Source organism: Tenrec ecaudatus, chromosome 8 (genome assembly GCF_050624435.1).
Source record: "Tenrec ecaudatus isolate mTenEca1 chromosome 8, mTenEca1.hap1, whole genome shotgun sequence".
NCBI lineage: Eukaryota > Metazoa > Chordata > Mammalia > Afrosoricida > Tenrecidae > Tenrec > Tenrec ecaudatus.
The window spans coordinates 35324539-35329587 of NC_134537.1; the positions used below are offsets into that span (position 1 = coordinate 35324539).

The following is a 5049-nucleotide window of genomic DNA, read 5'->3' on the forward strand; positions in this document are numbered from 1 at the left end:
AGTTTTAAAAATAGCTTTAAGCTTTTAAAAATAATTCTGGCTATGTACTTAGAATCTCTATGAAGCTATTTTTAATTTCCTAGCAGATCTGTCAGAGACTATTAATTTTTTTAATTATGTTTTCCCCATCTCCTTCCAAAGCACATAGCAGAAGTACAAACGGGAGTAGTCGGCTTATAGCATAAAGGGGTTTTACCTTTTAAAAGTCCACATCGACATCATGTTCTTTGCTCCTGGATTACTATTATCCAGCTTAGCACATGGCTTAGCAAGCTTTGAGCAGAATGCCCTGACAGGATGGAGATCCCCAACTAACGGTAAGTGCCTGTCCCAGCACAATGAGAAGATTTCACATGTTACGTTATAAAAAGGGGTGCAGAGCGGAGATAGCCTATGTGCATAAAGGATCATGTAGGACCTCAGACCTGGTGGTTGGCGATAGAAGATGGGGTGGATGATGCTTCCACCAGTCACACAGTCGAGCCTGCAGAAACCGAAACCATTGCAAGCAGACAAGGAAAACTCCAATATTTTCCACTAACCGAGAGCAATAGAAAAGTGGCATGACCGCACCCTGTCAGAGGCAGAAACTTGCAGGGTCTGGGAACACGAGGCAGTCCTGGATCGCAAGTTAGACCGTGTCAGAAAATCCTCTCCTCGACCCTCTGAGCACAGTTCAAAGGGGTCTGGAAATGGAACGGAACCATGACGGTGAATGAAGTTGAATCAAAGGCCTCCCATGAGTTCTAAGCCTCATTTGACCCCTTCTTTTTTCGGGAGCATCCCACGGATACTCAACACCCAGGTCAAGCCTTTCACTCTCTTTCCCTTCTTGCCATTCCCAAGTTCAACCCAGCCTGCGTAGTCCACGTTCTGCTCTCCTGGCTCTGCACTGCACTCGTTGTATTTCTCCGGCCCTCCTCCCTGCTCGCATCCAGCCTGACCTCAGTGAGACTTCATCAGTCCCTCATGTCAAGCTCCTCCCTTATCTCCTTCACCAAGCTGCCATTGGCCACTGAGTTCACATGAACCTCTCCCATTCGCAAATCCTTACTTCACACAATGTGAAAGGATGTTCACCTGGCCACCTGATTATATACTGCTACAAATAATCCTGACCTTTTCATTTCTCTCCAAGTCATGAGGGAACTTCAGTCTCATCTTCTGTTTCCTTTTTCACGGGGTGTTGTACAAGGTGGAAAGCATAGAAGACATTCAAGGTATTAGGTAGCACATGCCAATGGTTTAATAATTTGAATGCTGATGGATAAGAATTACGATATTAATGATGATTGCTTAAGTACAATATACTTTTTTGAAGACTCTTTACACCGCAGTCAGCATCTATTGTTTTGTTTTGCCGAAGTTGTTGATCCTGAAAAGATATATTGGAAATGAGGTTTTGTTTTTGCCAACATTTTGCCAAATCTATTACTTCCCTTTGGTTTATTGTAGTGGCACTTTTTTTTTAGCCCTTCAGAAAAGGAAACAAATTATTTCCCAAACTCAAGACTGTTGGATATTAAGTGGTATGTCTCAGCAGAAACTGATTATAACAGACAGAGCAGTTTTGAGTTTGAAAATGCAGAATCTGACTTTCTAAAATGGCTCAGGGATAACAAAAAAATCCCTAACTTGCATATCCTCTGACTTCATCTTACCTAAAACTGAAGAGCCAGGTCCTGCTCTCCCCACCCAGCCATCCCTCATGGAAATTTCTACATGCTGACAGGTGTCCATGGAATGCATTACTATTGGATTTATATTTTCTCCTAGCCCTGAATTTCAACTCAGCTGTATGTTAGTTACTGTGTTAGGCTGGGTTTACTAGAGAAACAAACCCAGTGACACTCATATATGTGTAAGAAAGAGCTTTATATCAAGAAGTAATTATACATCAAGAGAACATCCCAGACCAGTCCAACTCAAGTCCATACGTCTGAAACTAGTCCATAAGTCCCTCTTCAGACTCATGCAGTCACATGTAATGATGCAGAATGCAGGAAGACCACAGGTCGGTGGGTGCAGTGTTATGGATCCAATGATGGTGGAAGCATTACAGGGTTGGCACAAGTCTTCATGTGGCTCATTAACAAGAAGGTGAAGGCAAACAGAGAGAGTGACTCACCTCCAAATAGCCATTTATCTTGCTGGAACCTTCAAATGAGATCACCAAGCTGCAAGCTGATTGACAGGCTAAACTCTACCCACATCTTTTTACGGGTGCCTAACTACCACAGTTACCTATTGCTGCTATAACTGAATTGACAAAAGTAGGTGAATTTAAAATATAGAAATTTATTTTCTCTTAGTGTAGGAGATTAGAAGTCCAAGTTCGGGTCCTAGCTCTAAGGAGACGTGCGCTCTCATTGTTGCCTGTGGAGAAAGTCCCTGTATCATTTCAATATCTTTGGACTTAGCATCCTTGGAGATCTCCATGCATCTTGGCATCAATCTTCCCCAAGGTCTAGACATTTTACAACAGGGAGACACTGGTCCAAAGGAGGCACTTCATGCTAGCCTCTTCTTTCTTGTTGGCCCTAAGGTCACTCTGATATTTTTTTATCTTTTTAAAGAGATTGACTCAAGATATGAGGTTGCTTAGAAAATATTATGGAAAAATTACAATGGGGTGATCATGAAGGGTCGAGGGGACCAGGTTTCAAGCAACAAAGGCGGGGGTGGGGGGATCATATCATCATGAATGAAGGGAATGCATGATGGGGACCCAATGCCCATCTGTAGACAACTGGACATCCCTTGCAGAGGGGTAGTGGGGGAGGAGATGAGTCACTCAGGGTTCAGTGTAGCAATAATGAAACTCACAACTTTCCTCTAGTTCTTAAACGCTTCCTCCCCCCAACTATCATGATCCCAATTCTACCTTGCAAACCTGGTTAGACCAGAGGATGCACAGCGGTACAGTTGGGATCTAGAAACACAGGGAATCTAGGACAGATGAACCCCTCAGGACCAATGGTGAGGGTGGCGATACCAGGAGGGAAGGGGGGTTGTAGAAAGAGGGAACCGATCTCGGGTATCTATATATAACCTTCCTCTCTGGGGAATGGGCAACAGGAAAGTGGGTGAAGGGAGACATCAGGAAGTGTAAGATAAGATAAAATAATAATTTATAAATTATTAAGGGTTCATGAAGGAGGGGGGATAGGGAAGGGAGGGGGAGGGAAAAATGAAAATGAGCTGATTCCAGGAACCCAATTCGAAGGTGAATTTTGAGAATGATGAGGGCAATGAATGTATAAAGATGCTTTACTCAATTGATGTATGCATGGATTGTGATAGAGTTGTATGAGCCCCAATAAAACGATTTTTTAAAAATATAATGGACTTGCTCGTCGCCAGCTCCTTTGCTCCCCGGCCTGTGCCCCTCCTGCCCAGCCATGCTCTCTGTCCTGGCCCGGCCTGCGCCCGCTACTGCTCTCTGCCACAGCTTCAGCACCTCGGCCCAGAACCATGCTAAAGTAGCCTGCTGGGTGCTTCTGGAGGAATCGGGCAGCCTCTCTCACTCCTCCTGAAGAACAGTCCCTTGGTGAGCTGCCTGACTCTCTATGATATCGCTCACACCCCTGGAGTAGCCGCCAACCTGAGTCGAGACCGGAGCCCACGTTAAAAGGTACCTTGGACCCGAGCAGCTGCCCGACTGCTTGAAAGGTTCAACGTGGTGGTCCTCCCAGCGGAAGTCCCAAGAAAGCCAGGCACGACGCGGGACGACCTGTTCAACACCAAAGCCACGATCGTGGCCACCCTGGCGGCCGCCTGTGGCCAGCATTGCCCCAAAGCCATGATCCGCATCATCGCCAATCCGGTCAACTCCACCATCCCCATCACCGCAGAGGTGTTCAAGAAGCACGGCGTGTACACAACCCCAAGAAGATCTTCGGCGTGACCACCCTGGACGTCATCAGGGCCAACACTTTTGTGGCGGAGCTGAAACGTTTGGACCCAGCTCGAGTCAACGTCCCCGTCATTGGCGGCCATGCAGGGAAGACCATCATCCCCTGATCTCCCAGTGTACGCCCAAGGTGGACTTCCCCAAGACCAGCCGACGGCCCTTACGGGGCGCATCCAGGAGGCTGGCACGGAGGTGGTTAAGGCAAAAGTGGGGGCAGGCTCTGCCACCTTGTCCATGGCCTATGCGGGTGCCCGCTTGTCTTCTCCATCGTGGACGCGTTGAGCGGCAAGGAGGGTGTCATCGAGTGCTCCTTTGTGAAGTCCCAGGAGACAGACTGCACCTACTTCTCCACTCCGTTGCTGCTTGGGAAAACGGGCTGGAGAAGAACCTGGGCATCGGCAAGGTGTCCTTGTTCGAGGAGAAGAGATCGCCGACGCCATCCCGGAGCTGAAGGCCTCCATCAAGAAGGGGAGGAGTTTGTGAAGAACATGAAGTAAGATGCCTGTCAGAGGAGGCCGCTGGTCCCTTAACTTATTCGGGCTTCTTGTCACATAAAGTCATTTCAGAGATCTTCGCTGCTTTTCTAATTTTCCCTGATGATATTTGTTGTAAGAATGTTACCACCCCTTCCAAATCAGAGCATCAATAAAAGCCATCTTTGATTTCTTTTCCAAAAAAAATTATATATATATATATATATATATATATAAAAAATGGAATTTTGTCTTAATATCTTTGAGGCCACCTAATCCTGTATACTGTATCTAGTTTTTTTTTAAAACATAACTACCTCAAATTCTGCCTTATTAACATCACAGAGGATAGAATTTACAAGACAAAGAATAATTATATCAGATCACAAAGTGGAGGATAATACTGAGAACACGACATAGCCAAGTTGACACACAATTGAGGGGGGCAGGGGGGGTACATAATGCAATGCAATCCACAAAGGGTTATTTTATATGCATTAAAAATCTGTTGTAACATCATCATTATTTTCTTTTATTTGGGCCATTAATATCCCAGTCTGTCTAGCTGCAGAAAGTGCACTGAACTACTGTGAAGAATAAGGTTCTTCCGGCTGACAACAGGCAAACAAAACAAAACATATTCTGGGCGCATAATCATATTTA

The 5049-nt window shown here is 45.6% G+C and overlaps 1 pseudogene; it reads left to right on the top strand.

The window, feature by feature from the left end:
- The first annotated feature begins 3401 nt into the window (after positions 1-3401).
- Positions 3402-4410, top strand: LOC142454259 (malate dehydrogenase, mitochondrial pseudogene; annotated as a pseudogene).
- Positions 4411-5049: the final 639 nt, after the last annotated feature.